Source organism: Lissotriton vulgaris, chromosome 9 (assembly GCF_964263255.1).
Source record: "Lissotriton vulgaris chromosome 9, aLisVul1.2, whole genome shotgun sequence".
Taxonomy (NCBI): Eukaryota; Metazoa; Chordata; class Amphibia; order Caudata; family Salamandridae; genus Lissotriton; species Lissotriton vulgaris.
In genome coordinates, this window is record NC_141697.1 from 460,414,596 (window position 1) to 460,435,748 (window position 21,153).

General features: G+C 46.8%; 1 protein-coding gene across 1 annotated transcript in view; it reads left to right on the forward strand.

Annotated features, from left to right (window-relative positions):
* The first annotated feature begins 2,736 nt into the window (after window positions 1-2,736).
* The window catches only part of CLBA1 (clathrin binding box of aftiphilin containing 1), a 63,632-nt gene continuing 45,215 nt past the window's right edge, over window positions 2,737-21,153 (forward strand). Inside the window, exon 1 of the mRNA XM_086937911.1 lies at window positions 2,737-2,872. The gene's annotated coding sequence lies outside the window, so the exon portion shown is untranslated. The remainder of the gene's footprint in view (window positions 2,873-21,153) is intronic.

The following is a 21,153-nucleotide window of genomic DNA, read 5'->3' on the forward strand; positions in this document are numbered from 1 at the left end:
GACAGGTGCAGCTAAGGCAGCAGAGGGGTGGGCTTACCCTATCCCAGGACACATATACACCAGACAGCAGCAGTGCAAGCTTGGTATCCTCACAGAACAGCAGCCCCACCAAGTATCACTCCTCAGGGGTTAATCTAAAGCAAACAAACTACTATTACCAAAGTCACTTATAGAAAAAGTTGTATTACTCATTTGAAAGCATCTGTACCGTGTAATTTTCACACAATTACAGGTGCACATGAATTCATAGTTAATAATGAGTGCTTACTGTCTTCGAAATCTAGAGCATATATTTCAGCTCAAGCTGCCGAACAAAGAGGAGAATGACAAAATTGGGTGAGTGGCAGAGAGAACACTTAGAAGAGAGAAGGAAAGACAGCAGAGGAGGAAGGAAAGGACAGCTAAGTAAGCAGAGATAAAGGAGAGATAGAGGAAGGCAGTTGTGGGGGAGGGGAAGAGCATGGAGGAGAAAGGAAGGGTAGAGGGAGAGAGTGGTCTGAGAGGTGGGAGGAAAAATAGATTGGGAATTGGAACGTGTGATGTGAGGACAAGGGGTGTGGAGCGTGAGAAGAGAAAGGATGGAAAGAACAGTGCGGACGAGGAGGAAAACAAAGGGGTGAGGAGTGAGCAAATTAAGTATACGAGCTATTGTTAACTGCACACCGAGCGAATGATGCATAGATCTACATGTTCATTATCATATTTCACCTGCACTCCAGCAGTCCCAGGAGTTGAGGTTGTTCATGAGTGGCAACAGAGAATCCACTGATTCCAAGAGGAAGGGCAAAATCTGCTGGAATGTTCACTTGTAGAATGTCTTTCCAAAAGGGATTGTATGTCAATGGAAATAGTCCACTGAAGGGATGTCAGTGTCAGGTTATCCTCTGACTGTCCTGGTGCCAAAAGCCAGGCTGTCAAACACAACCTCTCTGAGCTGACCCTGTGCTTCTTACCTTTATCTGACATTTGACAGACTTCAATAGAGCAGGAAAGGCTCACAGTTTCTTGCTTGCTCTGCCTGCCTGTACTATTCAGGATCCATGCATTGCAGCATATTGCCATAATATCCCAATGCACTAATTAACTGTGTCTAACTCTCCTAGCCTTAGAATACTCATCTGTGAGCTGTACCGAAGGCATATGTGCAATATGTGAACATTTTCAGCTTTGTAACATGTATCACAATTTCAGGAATTGTGCTGGTATTTTAATACCTATTCCATACCATTGCCTCTGCATCAATGCACCACCACCAGCACACCCCATCCCAGCACCCGCACAACCCCACCTTGGCAGCAACTCAGCACCAACACAGCATCACTTCCGTATCAGTGCATCACCACCTCAACATCAGTAAAGCATCACCTCAACACGGCACCAATTCGGCATCCCTAAGCACCACCTCAACATCAGCACAGCACCACCTAACAACCAGCCCAAATACACAACCTCAGAATGACTCAGCACCACCATAGCATCATTTAGCACCAGCGCAGCACCACCTCAGCAGCAACGCAGCACCACTTCAGTACCAGCGCAGCACCACCTTCACAATACTCCACAACCACCAGTGCAGCACCACCTCAGCACCAATGGAAGCCCACCTCAGCATCAGTGCAACCCAACCTCAGCAGCAATTCAGCACCAAAGCAGCACAGCACAGCACCAACTCAGCACCACCTCAGCATAACTCAGGATCACCTCAACATCACCCACACCACCTAAGTATTACTCAGCATCACTTACACATCACCTCAGCACCAGCGCAACTCCATCTTAGCATCACGACAGCATCAATAACCACCACCTCAACCTCGGATTATGGTATCTACTCATTACCCCCTGGTGTCTGTCCGCTGCACGTATTATAATTTAATAACTTGTTCCCAAACTCCATTCTCCCATTAATGTTTGCCCGCCATAACAAAAAAAAGTATAACAAACAAGCATTACAACTAGCAGACAGAATATGCCACTGTTGCAAGGAAAAATAAATATGGAAAAGATGTTTATGATAAATATGTTTATAATAAGGTCGTTCATTTGTATACAATGTCTTCCTGGTGATATATAAATAACAAAAATGCTTATCACACATTTTTATTATAAATTATCAATATGCTGCACAGCAACCGCAATGCTCTAGGCCACAGCATAGCTTACAAACATTGGCAAAACCAATAGGTCTAGCTAAACACGTATAATGTCTCAATCCAAAAGGCGAGACCTACTGGCTATGCCAATGCTTGTTGAGAGGGTAAGGAGAAAGACAGGCACAGAGGTCTCCTCCCGTGACAGCTGCTTCAGATTTCGTTGCTAACTCCCCCGCAGTGGACGAGAGAGTACCACAGGGTGTAGAATCCTTCCTCGGTTGGCACCCGAATGAACTCGAGAGAGGGCACCGGCTGGGCGCCGGGCGGAGCTTGTTTGTACCGATCCACCACAGCCTCATCTCTCCTCCCACTAAACTGCTGCAAATGCCTCTGACAGACACGCTGACTGGTACAGGGGCCGGGCCCTTCGCTTAGCTCTCCTAAGAATGGTGTGGCCACTGCCTCCGAGCCCTGGCCCCTCCCTGCGCCTTGACCCCGGGCGCTGACAGTATCCAGGGCGCACGCTCCTCCCTCTGCCCTGGTTCTCTGGGCACCGGGCAGAGTCTGAGCCAATCCCCAGCCTGAGCTCTCCTCCTTCACTTCTTCCCCTCCGGAGGCCGGGCGGAGCTGGCACCTGTCTCCGGGCCCGCCTTCCCCTTTCTGCTTCTGGTGCTCGCAGTTCAGTGCAGTGCAGCTGAGGCCGAGGAGCGGAAGTGTCTTTTGACAGCGGCCTGATGCGAGTATTTGTTTCTTAAACACCCGCTGTGCCACGGGATGAGGTAGGCATTGGTGGAAAGTTCCCCCGTTTATTACCATGTTTTTTGTCCTATTTCTGTGTTTTTAATTGTACTTCCAGATGCGCCTTGATAGATAGATCTTTTTGATGGGTGAGGCGCTTTCGGTTGGTGATTTACCCATCCGAGTTGTGCTTATCTAGGTGTAGGGCACCAGTGCCAGGACTGAATTTTGCAGTTTAGTAAATGTCTCCTCTCCCGGAGTCCACAGGTGGTACCCGGTTCTCTCCCTCTAGGGAGGGCGCTTGCTTCCTTCCTTTACGTTTGTCTTCTGTAACTAAGCAATCGGAAGTACCGCCCAAGCACCAGGGAAGGAAAAATACTTATTATACTGCATGGCCTGTTCTCTGCCTGTAGTTTACAGCTTAGCATGGCAGCGTTTAACATTTAATTGTTTATTTTCTTGTTTCGTTGCCCTCTAATCTGAGCTTTCTGTCGAGACCACTCTATACACTAGTACGGTGGGTGCACAGTGGTGGAGTGCAGGTACTCACTATCACAGACGTAACTATTTGTTTCTGAGATGGCTCTACTCTGTCGTGTACTGATTGTAGCCCCGCTGAAAAGTGCTGGCACTCTCCCTTTTAAATGAAAGAAGTGCCGACATTTCAGTACCTGCCCATTTTAAATAGTTGATTCAGGAAACATTTGTCTCTAGATGCTACTTGCTGGACGGGATGTGAGCGCAGAGAATACAGCAGGCGCACAGTTATAAAGGAAGTGCTCTCAAGTGCCTGCACTGCGTTTCATCTTTTAAGGAAAAGTGCCTGAATGCCCGCGATCTCCACAGAGGCTTCTCCAAAAGTCAAAATGTTATTTTTTTTTAATGTAGGTTAAAAAAAACTGCCTCAATGGCTTCCCTGCACCTTCTTTGATCTTCTAAAGTACTGCAGGTTCCTGGGGAGGGTGAGGAGGTGTGTGTGTGTTTTAATTAATCAACGCTTGCTACTTTTTCTTGGGCCCAAACGAAATAACTCGGGGAAAAAACCTAAGCATAATATTAAAACTCCTAAATACAAACCTCCATTGAGAAAAAATTTACTTGAGTAGGATGTGTGTCAAAAACATCACACGGTGTCTCTCCTCGCCCCTCCCCTAAGCCTAATGTCTCCTGTCTCTTCCTCGACCTGACTGTCTAACTATGATGGTCGTTGCTTCCCTCCTCTGCCCTGAGGCTACCTCTCTTGCCACTCAAACCACATCTTGCCACACAGGCTCTTCCTGTTTCTTCTGTGCAGGATGCTTATGTCTGATTACCCTCCCCCTTCCCCCTCCCCGCATCTTCCTTCCCTCTCTCCCTTATGAGGCAACATCAGTCGTTGTTGCGTGTTTCCTTAAATAGCTTTATTTTTAAAAATGCTGCAACTGAACCTTCTACTTACCTATTAGCACTTACCTTCTCGATATCTTGGACCTCGATCTTTTTTACACGATCTTCTATTTTTGTAACGTGCATTCTGTCAGTGATCCATGTTTCACACTTCATCGTTTCTACATATCATGAGGACCTGTCTGATATCGCCACTCTCCACCTATCAGCTGGGCCACTGGAGCTATGTGGCAGGAGATGACCAAATAATGCAGCAGGGTTTACCTAATCATGCGGCAAGAAAAGGTAAATTATGTGGCGTAATAAATTACATTTTGTAGCGCTACTCCATTATTTTGTCATTTGTACACATGTAACGCTTTCGGGACAACGTTTTTGTCACAACAGTGACCAAATAATACATAATTACATCTATTGGCAACTGAAAAGGGATCAGTTAGCATTTATAAAGGGCATGCTGGTGTATGGGAACATGTGTGGCAGACTTTTTAATAACTTTTGATTAGTTTAAGTTACAAAGATATTGTGTTGCTGAAATATGCAAATTAATCAGAAGATGGTTTGGAGTAACTGCAGAAAATCCATAATTATGCGGAAAACACTGCTGCTGCAGAATCACATAATTCCAGTGGCCTTGTCTATCAGCAGCATTTGACACAATAGACCACGCTTCTTTTATTTGTACTCTTGTGATCTTGGGTGTCCCAAGATCAGCCCTGGACTGGCGACCATCTTAACCCTCAAATTGCTCTGTCTTCTGTTGCTCTTTCCACCTACTCCTCTACGTGTGGGCATCCCCAAAGACTCAGTCTTGGGCTGTGCTTTAAATAGGCCGGTACTCTCCGGTACTGAGTACCAGCACTTTTTCATTTTGAGAGGGAGAGTACCGGCACTTGTCAAGAGTGACTTAATACTTTTAATTGGAGAGTACCAGCACTTCTCAGAAACAAGCAGGTACTGTGGTACAATCAATCAATCAATCAGAGTACTTGTAAAGCGCGCTACTTACCCGTGAGGGTCTCAAGGCGCTGAGGGGAGGGGGTGCTGCTACTGCTCGAAGAGCCAGGTCTTGAAGAGTCTTCTGAAAGCGAGTAGGTCTTCCGTAGGTCGGTAGGGATGGTGTTCCAGGTCTTGGCGGCGACGTAGGAGAAGGATCTGCCGCCGGAGGTTGTTCGTTGGATGCTGGGAACTGGCGGAGCGGAGCTGGTGGGTGGGGTTGTAGAAGCTGAGTCTGCTGTTCAGGTAGGCTGGTCCGGTGTTGTGGAGTGCTTTGTGTGCGTGGGTGAGGAGCTTGAAGGTGATCCTCTTGTCGACGGGGAGCCAGTGTAGGTCTCTCAGGTGGGGGTGATGTGGCTGCGGCGGGGGACGTTGACGATCAGTCGGGTGGAGGCGTTTTGGATGCGTTGTAGTTGTCGTAGGTGTTTGGCTGGGATTTCCGCATAGAGTGTTTTGCCGTAATCCAGTCTGCTGCTGACGAGGGCCTGAGTCACCATTCTCCTTGTTTGGGTCGGGATTCACTTGTAGATCCTGCGGAGCAATCAGAGGGTGTTGTAGCAGGAGGAGGAGACAGTGTTGACCTGTTTAGACATGGGGAGGGAGGAGTTGAGGATGAATCCTAGGTTGCGTGCATAGTCGGTGGGTGTCGGTGCTGTTCCCAGTGTGGTCAGCCACCAGGAGTCGTCCCAAGCTGAGGGGGTGGGTCCGAGGATGAGTACCTCCGTCTTGTCGAAGTTCAGCTTCAGACGGCTGTTCCTCATCCAGTCGGGGACGGCCTTCATTCCCTCGTGGAGGTTGGTTTTGGTGGTGTGCGGGTCCTTATTGAGGGAGAGGATGAGCTGGGTGTCGTCAGCGTAGGAGATGATATTGATGTCGTGTTGGCGGGCCACTTGTGCAAGGGGGGCCATGTAGATGTTGAACAGCGTCGGGCTGAGGGATGAGCCCTGGGGGACGCCGCAGATGATGTCGGTGGCCTCGGATCGGAAGGGCGGGAGGCGGACGCTCTGGGTTCTGCCGGAGAGGAAGGACGTGGTCCAGTCCCTTCTCTTGGATTCCGGCTTCTAGGAGGCGTGTCTTTAGAGTGCAATGGCAGACCTTGTCGAAGGTGGCTGACAGGTCCAGGAGGATGAGCGCTGATGGTTCGCCGTTGTCTAGTTGGCGCCTGATGTCGTCTGTGGCGGCGATGAGTGCTGTCTCGGTGCCGTGGTTTCGTCTGAACCGGGACTGGGACGGGACCAAGATGTTGTTGTCTTCCAGGTGGCGGGCCAGTTGCATGTTGACGATTTTCTCGATGACCTTCGCAGGGAACGGAAGCAGGGAGATGGTCCGGAAGTTCTTGAGGTCCTTGGGGTCCGCCTTGGGCTTCTTCAGGAAGGCGTTGATTTCGGCGTGTTTCCAGCGTTCCCGGAATGTCGCTGTTTCGAAGGAGATGTTGATGGCGTTCCGTAGTTGAGGTGCAATGGCAGCGTCTGCTTTGTTGAATACGTGGTGTGGGCATGGGTCTGATGGAGATCCTGAGTGGATGGAGTTCATGACCTTGCGTGTATCGTCGTTGTTGACGTTGGACCAGGAGGTCAGGCGGTTGGCGCTGGTGGTGTTCACAGGGGAGGAGGGGTCTGGCGTAGTCGGGGCAGTCATGGTGTTGAAGCTGTCATGGATGTCAGCGATCTTGTGGTGGAAGAAGATGGCCAGTGGGTTGCACAGTTCTTGTGAGGGCGGTATGTTGTTGGCATTTGCACTGGAGTTGGAGAGTTCCTTTACGATGCTGAAAAGCTCTTTGCTGTCGTGTGCGTTGTTATCCAGGCGGTCTTTGAAGGAGGATCTCTTGGCTAATCTGAAGAGGTAGTGATGTCTGGAGATGGCGTCCTTGTGGGCTGCGTGTTTGTTCAGAGTGCGTTCGTGTAACTGCACTTCTATTTTTCCATTTCAAGCACTGGTCTTGGGGCCTCTGTGTGCACTACATTTCTTGGGGATAGCAGGTATTTTTTCAGCTTTTCTTACTACTTGTAAGCTGATGCCACTTAGATAATTTTCACTTTCTATCTTATCCTGATACCTTTAGCCTGTCATTAAATGCCTAAAGGCAATGCTTGCACTCAAGCTAAACTCTGCATGCAAAAACAGGCGTTGCATTGGTTGTGACTTCTCTGCCTAATTGTACCCACTTTATCCCGTCTTCAACCCCTGCTATGACAAACTTTGGTGCTCATTTACGCTGCAACATGCTTCTTGAATCATTCATATCTACTACATCTACCATCATGCACTTACCAGTCTCCACGCACTTGTAAAATCCAGCCTCAGCTTGCTTTCCAGAACAGCATAATGCAGGCCCCTGCAACCCCTGCGGCGCCTGGTGTACCTACCCCTTCAGGGGTACCCCAACCCTTCAGAGGGGCCCCATTCAGCCCTAGCCATATGAACATATGTGGCATATGGGCCAATCATGGTCCCCTCTTCACATTCTGGAGAGGGGCTGCATAATTTGCGTTCTACCAGAGCTTTGCATGCTGGCAAAGCACTCAGTAATAGCCTTGCCATGAGCAGAATCCATTAGCCTTTGAGTTGTTTTATGCCAATACTTGTTTGCCCCTAGTTAAGGTTATAACCTTTGCAACATGAGCCCTGTTCAATCTTTCTAGCTACATCCACACTTCCATTTGTAGAACTGGCTGCCATGTCTCACCAGCTCCTTGAGACCCTCACGGGTGAGTCGTTGCGCTTGATAAGACTCTGATTGATTGATAATGTCCACAAACTGCTTATCCTTCTCTTTGAAGTAGTCCACAGCATTGCCCTGTCCTCCCATACAATTACTGGAAAGATGTGCTCTCATTCTGCCAACCTTCACCTTCTCTGTACCCAGAAAACATCATGTGCCCCTTGTATGTTATGGTTAAGGCTCCCTGTTTTCCGATTTTACTGATTCTTACAGAAAAATACAGACTGAAAAGCATTTATTTTCTTATCTGTATTTATTTTTAAATGTGGATAAAAACGGAAATTGAGTGCTTTTTTGAGTGATTCTAAAAACACTTCGCCATGACTGCCGGGACAATAACTGTGGATTGATAAGTAAGAGGGTTAAAAACGAAAAGAATTTTAGTAATGAGGTCTAAATAGTAGTAGATATGCACAAGGCTGATACAGAAAAAGTGCATATTTTCATATAAGTGCATCGATTTATCTTCTGCGGGTGTTCATATCACTGAAACCTGGCAGGCATTCAAGCATGACTGCATATTTATTGGTTAAATAAATGTGGAAATATACCAGTTTCAGCTTTCTTTTTTTCACAAAACCCATAATAAATATAGATACATACAGATAAAATTGACATAAAATAATTATGGATAAAACAGACTGAAATGTCCAAAAAATAAATACCATAAAACCGGGAGCCCTAGTTATAGTCCATCAGCCTTCTAGGGCCTATACCTTTGCACTCCTTCTGCACCCATAGTGGTTCATGATATCTCTCCTCTGCCAGCATCCAAGGCAGTCCTGACACCACACTTGATGCTGGTTGAACATACCAATGTTTGACCACCCCTCACCTAACATATCATCAGCAGGCATGAAACCGATATAAAGGTACATTTGAGATATACTTCGAGCATGTGTTGTTACTGACTTAGCACTGATTCTCTCACCTCGCTCACACTCTAACTTCATGGCAGTGAATTCCTATGCAGCATGTTATTACGTAAAGCATTTCTATAACAACGGCTATTCATATAAAACAAACTTCACCTTCGAAATAAACTTACACATCGTCTTCTGGCAGTTTCTCCAATTTTTTCCAACCCCCTTCTCTCTTCCTCACTATCTCACCCCCTTTCTCCCTTCATGGTAACGACTCACTTACGGGTCTCAACTTTGTTTTATCTCCCTTCTCACTCAGTCGAGGTATTTGATCTTTTTATTTCTCCCCATTTATATATTTTCTCTTTCTTCCCTTTCTCTCCCATAGTCTCAGACTCTGTCTCTCTTCTGTGTGACCTCTATTCTTCCTAATTTCTTATTCAGTGTTTCTCAAAGTGCAGCTCCACACCCTCTTTGGCCTTGAAGTGCCCTTACCTTCCCTGGCTGACCTTGTTGATTTAACAAGTTGCTGCGTTAAGTACGGCTGGAAGGAGCGGCCGAGGATACTGGTACACCCTGCACGTCGTGAATCTATAAAGAATCTCTCCGGGCGTCCATCTTTCCCATTCCACGGCTCCGTTTCACACTGTTCAACATGTTCCCTCTTCTCTTTCAAGGGGCGTTGGAAGTTGGGTTGTGGGAGATGATGCAGCGCCCCCAAGTTAACCATTCAGAAGTTTAGAAAAAAAGAGCAATAAAGAGGTCATTACATTTTGTTTTTATTTTGCTGCATTTGCTATGTGAGTTTAAAAACAGAGGTCACGTGTCATGTGATTTCTTCTGACAAAGCTGCTTATTTAACATGGCGTTTGGTGTTTACTTTGCCTTTCTTTCCTTGATTGCAAAGGGAGGGCCTTTTATAATGTGAACCAAGTGAGAATTTGGCTGGGTACAGAAAGTATGATAGGAAAGGCTGTAGGGAGTCTAATGTTTTGTAACACACATCAACATTTGAAGTACTTATAAACAAATGTTACCAATATCTAAAAAATATATCAGAGCAAGAAAAGTTCACGAGGCATATTGTTTATTTGTAATTTTGAAGCGTGAGGGAAATAAAAAAAACAAACCAGACACTTTGCTTGAGTGATGCTCAAATTATAAATTTGTGCAGAAATCCACTTTATCGTTTGGGCACTACATGGGATCAGCATTAAAGCGGCTTGACTGATACAAATATAGTGGCCATTTCAATGGAAAATAATCTGTCTAAAAAAGCAGTACCCTAGCACTCCATGCGTTAGTCAGAATTTTGGGCCACTATGTTCTAAAATGTACGACTGGATGCATACTATTTACTCCCTTGCTAGTTTGGGCGAGTCCCGATTACTACACTTTGTGTGACGTTTGGATTTTCACAACCCCTATGTCGTCACTCACGGACGATTCTAGCTCCTTCTCTTTTACTTCACCTCTTCATCACCTTGCCGGAAACCAGGGGTGTGGACACACATGCCTGTCCTGACACGTGTTCTGATTTCATTCCTAAATTATTTCATTCTTGAGTCATTCCCACTCCCACTATATAAATTCAAAACAGCTTCTATTATGTTGCTCATGCTAAAAACCCGTGCGACCAATCAAAACATTCTCTTCTTGATTACATCGTAATGTGCCTCTGCAAGGGCAGATCACGTGGCATTTTGATGTACCTTAAGATCTTTTCACATCAAAACTAGTTCAAACAAATTGCAACGCGACTCAGTGACTAATTGAACGTTTAAAGTTCCTCATGTCACCTACTAATGTGGGTGTGTAGTATGGATGTTCCATGAACTCTTAAAGCGCACATCCACCACTATTGATGTTTGCTTACTTCCGGGGCCAAATTCTCCCTGTGGTCCTGGTCCACCCAATCCTGCCCGTGCTTTCGCTTCCGCACTTTCCATGTGTAGCGCCTGGAGGCACCCTCTCAAATAATTGCTAGAGAAAAACTGGTGAGTTCAGTATGCAGGCGGCTCTTGGCTAAATGACAGTATTTCTTGTCTTTCTAGTTGGTACAATGATTAGGAAAGGACTAGCATGTATTTATCTTCTGCTTTAAATGAATAAGCTGTTATCACTGCTGACATTTTGAGGTATTGATCTAAAGTCCATTTATAGCAGTTTTCAAATGCTTTTCCAACCTATTTTTATGTTATAACATATGCTAACTTTGATAATGTAGTGCAAATATCAGTTTTTAGTTTTTTTAGCATTCTTTTGTTCCTTGTAGCATTATGTTTGTCTCCCACAACTGACAGTGCTAATGCTAGCATGGAACATTGGCTGGGCTTTATAGGTGAAGTGTTGTGACAATGTAGTAAACATATGACTTGCTAGTAAAAAAAAGTAACAAAGAAATGCAGGAAATGCAAGCCAAGAGATAAAGAAAATATTGATACAACATAAGCTGCAAGGTCGACAATGCACTAAAAAAATAAAAATTGTAGTCCCTGTGATATCAAGTGTACGACTGTTCTATTTCTCGTTCATGGCAGAAATTCAGCAACATTCCTGCACCCACCTCCAAGGTGCTTTAAATAATGCCCACTGAAATGGGTGTGAGTGCTTCGGGTTGAGCACAGCATGAGGCCACAAGTGGCTTTAAACACCACAGGAAAACAAATGAAAACTGATTGATGGCGCCCATTTTGAGTAAATGGAGATGATCGGTCGGGTGCCACAAGAATCAATCAATCAATCAATCATTTGTAAAGCGCACTACATACCCGCAAGGGTCTCAAGGTGCTGGGGGGGAGGGGGCAGGGCGCTACTGATCGAACAGCCAGGTCTTGAGTATCCTCCTGAAGGTCAGCAGGTCTTGGGTCTGTCATAGGCTCAGTGGGAGGGTGTTCCATGTCTTGGCGGCGAGGTGGGAGAAGGATCTCCCACCAGTGGTTGTTCTTCAGATGCACGGGACGATGGCGAGTGAGAGGTCGGCGGAGCGTAGCTGGCAGTTGGGGATGTAGAAGGAGAGCTGCCTGTTGAGGTAGGCTGGGCCGGTCTTGTGGAGTGCCTTGTGTGCGTGGGTGAGGAGCTTGAAGGATATCCTCTTGTTGACGTGGAGCCAGTGCAGGTTTTTCAGGTGGGGGGTGATGTGGCCGTGGCGTGGTACGTCGAGGATCAGTCGTGCCGAAGCGTTTTAGATACATTGTAGTCGTTTGATGAGCTTGGTCGGGGTTCCCGCGTAGGGGGCGTTTCCGTAGTCGAGTCTGCTGGTGACGAGGGCCTGGGTGACTGTCTTTCTTGTATCTGTCGGGATCCATCTGTAGATCTTGTGGAGCATGCGGATAGTGTTGAAGCAGGAGGCGGAGACGGCGTTGACTTGCTTGGTCATTGAGCGCGTTGAGTCAAGGATGATTCCCAGGTTGCGTGCGTGGTCGGTGGGTGTCGGGGCTGCCCCCAGTGCCGTCGGCCACCAGGAGTCGTCCCAGGCTGAAGGTTTAGAGCCGAGGATGAGGACCTCCGTCTTGTCCGAGTTCAGCTTCATACGGCTGATCTTCATCCAGTTGGCGGCAGCCTTCATCCTTCGTGGAGGTTGGCTTTGGCGGTGATGGGGTCCTTGGTGAGGGAGAGGATCAGCTGAGTGTCATCGGCGTAGGAGATTATGTTGAGGCCGGATTACGTGTGCAAGCAGGGCCATGTAAATGTTGAACAGCGTCGGGCTGAGGGAGGATCCCTGGGGGTACGCCGCAGATGATCTCAGAGGCTTTGGAACGTAATGGGGGAGGCAGACGCTCTGGGTTCTGCCAGAGAGGAAGGAGGTGGTCCAATCCAGAGCCTTGTCTCGGATCCCTGCGACGTGGAGGCGTGCGCATAGTGTGTGGTGGCAGACGGTGTCGAAGGCGGCAGAGAAGTCTAGGAGGATGAGTGCTGCGGTCTCGCCGTTGTGCTGCAGGGTCCTGATGTCATCGGTGGCGGCGATGAGGGCAGTCTCGGTGCTGTGGTTGCTGCGGTACCCTGACTGAGAAGTGTCCAGGATTCTGTTTTCTTCGAGGTATCGGGTTAGCTGTCTGTGGACGGTTTTCTCGATGACCTTGGCCGGGAAGGGGAGCAGAGGGATGGGCCGAAAGTTCTTGAGGTCTCTTGGGTCTGCCTTAGGTTTTTTGAGTAGGGGGTTGATCTCGGCGTGTTTCCAGAGCTCTGGGAAGGTCGCGGTCTCGAGGGAGAGATTGATGACGTTGCGCAGGTGGGTTGCGATGGAGCTGCTTGCTCTGTTGAAGACGTGGTGCGGGAATGGGTCTGCCGGAAAGCCGGTGTGGATTGTGCGCAGGGTCTTGATGGTGTCATCGATGCTCACACTGGCCCAGGCTAGCAGGGGGTCGTGGTCGATGGTGTGCGCAGGGTCTGTTCTGTTGCTGTCTGTTGGGGCTGTCTGGGTATTGAAGCTGTCGCGGAGGTCTGCTATCTTGCGGTGGAAGAAGATGGCGAGGGAGTCGCACAGGGTTTGCGACGGCGGGATGTCGTTGGTGTTGGAGCTGGGGTTGGAGAGTTCCTTCACGATGTTGAAGAGCGACTTGCTATTGTGTGCGATGTTGTCGAGGCGGTCTTTGAAGGAGTTCCTCTTGGCCGCCCTGATGAGGTGGTGGTGGTTGCGGATGACGTCCTTTTGTGCTGCGTGGCTGTCCGGGGTTTGTTCACTGTGCCATTTCTTCTCTAGTTTCCGGCAGGCTTGCTTGAAGGCTAGGAGTTCTGGGCTTTCAAGTTTATTTCTAGCACTTTTTGGATTGCTGCTGTCATCCCGACCTGTAACTGGAGACCCTCACTGCCTCTTCGCCACACGCCGAGTTACCGCCGCCGCCGCACCTTGAGACATCAGCGGCAGCAAAGCGGACTCGGTGCCCCAGGGGGCCCTGCTTCCGCGCACACACTGCGCGTCATCACCTTGTGCCAGGAGGCGCTTGAAAAGCCCGGGTTCTCCCGCAACGTGGGACGCGAGCGGGACGCCCGGACGAAGCCCAGACAAAGGGCGGACAGTCTTAGACAGTCCGAGACTGTCCGTGACTGGGCTGGGCCAGGAACCTTGCTTCTCTACCGCGAGCCAGACATTCCATCGCTGCTCACCATCAGGTACTGTGTGGGGGTTAATGACTTATTGATTGCACTTGTGAAACACCGCTATCTGAAAGAGAGCCCAGAATGTCTAAACAAAAACCCTCATCTGTACCCAATAACACCATGGATAACTATTTGGTCCAGGTTGTTGCTAAAATAAATAACGACAGAAGGTCTTCCCTTGGTCTGACTCATTCTGCTATCACTGATTCAGCGGAACAAATTCCAGATAACCTATTGGAGTTGGATCATACCAACGAAATTTCTGCATCCTCCCACCCTGTTTCTGATAGCCCTATGCAGACCGCTCCAGCTAATGCAAATGTGGATATTAATGGCGAGGTTGATTCTGATGTTATTGATGTTGAAACTGCTGAGAATGAATCTCTTCCACCAGCGCCCGTGCCAGCACCCAGAGTGTCCAGAGGGAACACTAAAAATCAACCAAAACGAGTGGGTTTGCGCTCCAGCAGAAAGAGACCAGCCACCCCTCCTAGGAAGAACGTTATAGATGATCCTGGGTGTGACGATGAGGGTATCTTGCTGAGGGATGAAGCACATCTCAAGAAACTAGTGAGCATGTTGGATACGAAAATAAGGGGGATTATTAAGCCATTGATTGCCAAGATTGACCATCTAACAGACAAGGTCAATAGATTAGAAGGACTTTTAAAGAACACCTGTGATAGTATAGGTGATTTACCAAACCAGGTTCTAAGCAAAATTGATCACAATAGAAAAACGGAAGGGGCTGTGGAGGGGGGAGCAGAGATGCAAGATACAAATCCTCCCATTATTTCACACTTATCCTCAGGAGCGAGTGACCAATCTACAGAGGGTCCCCAATCCAGATCAGAGGGGCGTAATGTCTCTAGCCTAGAACCTGGCCCGGTGGAGCTAATAGTTGAGGCGTCCCCCTGGTACTAGTTCTGGCCAATGTGCCACCCCTGAAATCAGGGCAGATAGAATCACCCCAATCCTTACTAAGCAAAGCATTCCACTGGCTGTCTACTAATATGTCCATGTTGCCGTGTGGTAAGGAACAACTCTCAGACGAATTAGTCTCAGCTAGAAGAGTCGAATGGATAGGGAACAGTCAGAAAAGATTTGCTTGTGATTGTGTGGTACTGAATTTCATAGGGCCCGACGTACTGCCCAACATCTTACATAACCTGTTCCCTCCACAACATAGAACTGCAGAGATAATCCCACTCACCCTTGATTTTTTCTACAGTAGAAGGGGAATTATTGCAAATCCGGGAGTGCTAAGGACCAAATGGTCTGTTGTACCCAAGAGAAAGGCGAGGGGTGGTCAAAGTAGTGAATGGGGTTTGCACCTTGTAAACAGATATGAAGCCTTGTCTAATTTGAATGAGTGTGACTGACTCGAATGTAGCACACTTACGGATGGAGACAACCTCAAGGTGACTAATAGCCCAAGTATTGTCAAAAGTAAGCACTCACAGGCCACATTATCAGTAGAAAATAATAGGGACCCCGGACACTTTTACCAGGGGAGGGAGGACGGATATTCCTAAAAGGCATATAGAACATGGCTCCGAGGAGGATACTGGCTTAGCACCTGGGTCCCAAACATCGAACTCCCTAAGCACACCTACAATAATAGTGCCCCCTCATTTACACCCTCACCTCAAGAATTCAATAAAACCTACTTGTATAGGACAAGAAGGCCTAAACCACGAAAAACCTAAGCTCACTTTTATCTCATGGAACCTTGCCGGCGTAGCAAATAAATTGCTCTCCCCTGAATGGTGTGATTTCATAGACCAGCATGACATTATACTACTACAGGAAACTTGGGCCTTGACACCAGTATATCGCTTGGGGTACTTACATTTTTATATTCCAGCCATAAAAAACCCGAAAGGACGCCCATCAGGCGGCTTGTTGATTTGGATCCGCCAATCATTACTCTGTACATTAGAGCAAAGGTCCATGGCAACACATGATATACTGGCAGTAAATATAAAATGGGATAATGGGCAAGGGCTGGCTGTTTTCAATGTATATGCTAGGGGAGTGAAGGGGGGGAAGTCCTCTGAAGTTATATCCGTCCTTGACCAAGAGTTGGAAGCGTTGCCAATGGATTTATCCATTATTGTAGGGGGGGACTTTACCACCACCTTTGAACCTCTGGGAGAAGAGGATAAGTATCTCGCGCAGGAGGAAGACAGTAAATGGGGAATTCCCCAGCTTGAGGTGGCTGCGATCAATAGATGGAGTGCTGTGGCTATTCAAACCAAAAGCCTATGTCTGGCAAGGGGCCTAAGAGCTGCAAATGGGCGTACATCGTCTGATCGTCAGGGGAGTAATACATTCAACAATGGTAGGGCATCTAGTAGAATAGATTACTTCTTGGTGGGCATCAGGGCTTGGGGTAAACTGCTAGACATGACTGTGGTAAATAGGGTCGAAAGTGATCACAATCCCCTTTGCTTGGTTTTCCAATCTTATCAAGAGGACATAGGAGAAAGCAACGAGGAAGACAGGGTGACCCTAGACGTTGTATGTACAAACAACCTTCGACACTTAAAATGGAGGAAGCTAGTAGAGGATCCTGAAAGGGTTGGTGAGCTTAAGAGAGTTGTTCTAGAAGAAATAAATAATTTAAGACCACTAGCCAACAAACCTAACTTCCCAGAAATTTTGATAGAAGCCCATGTCAAATTTTTTAACAGACAGGGATTCTTCCTAAAATCATCAAAGTTAAATAAGATTATGAAAAACCAACCAAAGCAGGGGTGGTATGACAAAAACTGCAGAATAGCTCACCAGAACCTGAGTAGCGCACTTAGGGTGGGGAACTCTGAAATAGTAAGGAAGGCCAGGGACTCATACAGAAATGCACTAAAACTGGCCAAGAGGCAGTGGGATGAGGAATATTGGGGCGAGTTGAAGCTCGCATGCGCGGACAAAAATCCAAAGCAATGTTGGGCCGCTGTAAAATGGGATAGGGGCGGAATCGCTGCCACCCCACAAAACCATGTTCCCAAAAATAAATGGATCAAGTTTTTTAAGCCCCAATATGCTTGTAACCTGGTGGCTGATAGTTATACCTTGCCACCAACCTTCCATTACAATCATCAAGTATTTGACGTGAATGATGTTAGTACTGCTCTGGAGTGTGTGACAGGAGGGAGAGCCCCAGGCATGGATGGCATCCCTGCAGATGTCTTTTTAAGTGATCAAGAAACATGGTGCCAGTATTTCGTATGGTTAGCCAACTCAGTGGCCTTAGGCGCAGAAGTACCTTCTTCCTGGAAGGGTGCGGAAATAATCCCAATATTTAAAAAAGGTGACAAATCACTCCCAAACAATTTCAGACCCATCAGTCTTATAGATTCAGCACAGAAACTGATGGGCCGATTAGTGCAGAACAAGCTGCAAATATGGATAGCGGAGAACAACATCTTGTCCCCATACCAAGCGGGTTTCCGCCCCTTAACTAGTTCTATTGATCAGGTTTTCTATTTTATTGCCCTTTACTGGAGGAATGTGACCTTGATAAACGGCCCTCTCTACGCTGTCTTTGTTGACTTGAAGTCAGCTTTTGACCTAGTTCCAAGACCAAAGCTATGGAGGGTCCTAGAAGAAGCCGGTATAAGTCCAGAACTCCTTACAATTCTGGTTCGTCTGCACGAAAATAATTACGCTAAAATTAGGTGGGGTGCCCAGGGCGAAGTAACTGGGCCCTTCCCTGTCGAGCGTGGTGTAAGACAAGGGTGCGTTCTGGCCCCAACACTGTTTTCAATCTATATTAATGGAATAGTGGATCATCTAAAAAGAACTCCGACAGACGCTCCAATATTGGCTGGTGCACACGTGCCAGTCCTCATGTTTGCGGACGACACGCTAATACTCTCCCGCACCCCAAGCGGTTTGCAAAAGGCAGTCAATGCTTTTGGGGAGTTCTTTGAGATTCACGGCCTAGAACTGAACACTTCTAAGACAAAATTCATGTGCATGAACCAAAGGTTGTCATACAAACTTGTAATTACATATAATTGCATCCCTTTAGAACAGGTAGAGGCTTTTACCTACCTAGGTATTACACTCCAGGGCAACATGAGATGGGATACTCATATTGATACGGCAGTTCTAAAGTTTAACCAGCTAGCAGGCTTAGTAGCACTAAAACACCGAGCCTCGCTGACTAAACCAGTGAACTGTGCCCTTGAGATCTATAATATGAAGGTTATTAGCGCTTCCCTCTATGGTGCAGAATTATGGGGATTTACTAATCAAAAAAACTGGCATTAGCAGAGAATAGGTTCTTACGGCGGTTAGTAATGGCCCCACAAAGTACCCCTATTGTACCTTTACTGTATGACTTGGGAAGGAAAAGAGTAGAGGACCTGGCTCGCCTGCGCCCCCTGCTATATTGGCGACGCCTAATGGTGACCCCGGAACTTTCCCACTACGCTGCAGCACTGGATGATGTCATCACTGTGGAGAAGTGTGGCTCAGGGGTTAGAGGCGGCAGACCTGGAGCTTGAGTTCGGCCCTGGACCAGGGTTCAATTCCCCGCCTCGGCGGGTCTTGGGCTCAAAATTCCACGGACTTGTTAATTCTCGCTCCGGTGCCTTCTCGACTCACGGGTTCACACTCTGCGACTCTGGGCAATAGCTTGCTTAATCTCCACATCGGCCCCTCGTGGCGGGATGCCTGGCTTTCACCTTGTGGATACCCTGCCAGGGTTATCTCACAGGGGAATACCAGGACGGGTTCCCTAAGCAAGCGCGGAGATGCCCCAGGGTAAGTCATGCGCTATATAAGCTTCATTCATTTCATCACTACGGATCGTTTCCACACTATTCTGTGGCTAAAGGAACTACAGGGATTGCTGGCCAAGTTGAAGTTAAACCATCTCTGGGGAAACATGGATATGTCATGTTTTCCCTCTAAGGCAAATCTGAAGAAACTCTATTGGGAGATGGTATACTCTACAGCCTATCGCTCTGGATGCAACTCCAATCTAACTGGCTGTTTCCTAGATATTAAAATGGTCCCACTTTGTGAAACCTATTGGGACACCATCGAAAAGCCACAGGACGGAAAGTTGTATTTCCAATTTAGATTTGGAACCCTCCCAGTCAATGCTTTCAATAAACACTGGTCACCAACAAGGGATGAACATTGCTTTCACTGCAAAGATCAAATTGAGAATGTCTCATATGTGTTGTTTGCTTGTCCCATATATGCAGGTCCACGCCGCAAATGGCTAAAACCAGTGTGTATGAATCTGGGGACTCGCAGGCAAATAGTTGCACTTAGAATATTAGAAACAGATTGCATACCCTATTTCGCAATTACAGTCGCTAAATTCCTCGATTGGGCATGGGTTATCCGCACACGTATGTTACTGGGCAAAGCAACCTAAGGATTTATGGCAACTATGTTTCTCTTTTTTATCAAATGTAAAGATTGTACTGGAATGATTGTTATATTTTTATCAAATTCGTCAGCATAAAATGTTTAATATGTGCTTTTAGTAAAGTATTTTAGATTAGTATTTATTGTATAGTGCTAGGGTCAAATGCTTTTATGACTGCTGTCGAATAAAGCTTTGAAAATTGATGGATAACTAGCCTTTGGTATATGGTAATAATAAAAACAGAATATTCCATACTTTAACAATATTATGAAACCATCAATGGCAGCAACAAAGGATTAGAGATTTGGACAGGGATCTACAATTGGTTGTATTTGTCCAGGATTAGCGAGCGTTTTTACACTTTCTGATTAAGTACCTGTTCAGTTGACAGATTCTCTGACGTTTTGGGCAGGTTACTATTTCCACAGCCATTTATAACGCAATCTAAAAATTATTACTGTTTCAGCATCGATTGGTCTTGGAGACTTACAATTCCTGGCCCCACAGCAGCTCCTACCCATGCAAACCTTTAATTTATAAGGGCTGGCATTTTGAAAATCTGTGCACTTTTGAAATAATACTACTTCTCTGACCCTAGGTTAACATGTCGTGTTCTGAATAGATGGCATTGTGTGATATCTCTCAAAGCCACAATGTATATTGGGGTGAAAGGGAATAGTCTTTGGATTGAGCCACTGTTGATTTTTAAATGATGGTCCACCTGTGGCTGACAATATAAAGTGCCTTAAGACCCTAAGCAGTTGTTTTGGGTTCAGTCACCTGTCAGAAAGCAGCAGAAGTGATGATACCAACGCTTGCCTTTATTACTGTCTCTGTTGTTGAGTCGGCAATGTGTGAACTTGACTGTGTTATGGCAGGTTTGGTTGATCAGCATCTTTGGATTTCCCACACAATTCCTCTTTCAGTCAGGAGATTTCCCTATTTATTGAATCCAGAAAGAAGAGCAGCTCTTCTCTCGCCTGTGTAGTCACTACTAAGTTATTCGCTTCTGTGATGAACTGCAAACCTATTATATTTTGGCTCCTGCTTCCATCTTCCTGGATGGTCTATACAACTTCTAAGGTAGGCCTGGCTTGCATGTCAGGTGCTTTTAAAATTATTTGTGGTTAGTAGCGGCATCATCAGTCTTTCAAAACCTCTACTAGCCTGAGTTTCATGTATGCTTCATGTAACTTCCTCTGGATCATTTTCTTGCTACTTTTGGGGATTCTGTGGTGAAGTTTGAGGGTTTCCTCACATTGATTACCACATTGCAAAATGCCGCTAATGACGAGTGACTCCCACTTTCTTTGGAATACCACCAGGGCTTCCCTCCTTCCTTCTTTCCTTCCTAGATGCTGCTGCTAACCACATCCTTTAGAAGTATGGCAAACTTCTGTGTGCCGAGTGATCTGAAACACTCCCAGTACCAGAGATGGCCCTCTGGTAGTGTGTGCTTCAGTGATTACAGTGCACCTAAATCTGCAGCTGAGAGTGGGAGATGTCTACGATAGGAGCTCAGACATCTGCTGCAGCTCCCTCATCTTGGGGAGCAGGTAACATTTAAGGTGCAGCATACAATGGAGAAACTTTTACCCTATTCCACTATAACATTTAATATTTTAAGACTGTTGGGAGGAACGGAACTGTTAAGACAGGGGTAGTAGGATTATATTTGGGGTGGAAAGATTAGGGTTTTGCTGATTCTTGAATGCCTTGCAGACAACTTTCAAATGAACAGGAAACCGTGTTGATGAATTGTGATTTGTGGACTAAAAAAGGGTGTGCATCACATTTTGTGGCAAACTCTACCCATCTTCCCCATCTTGCTCCAGCTTGCTGATACGTTGCCCTCTTACACAG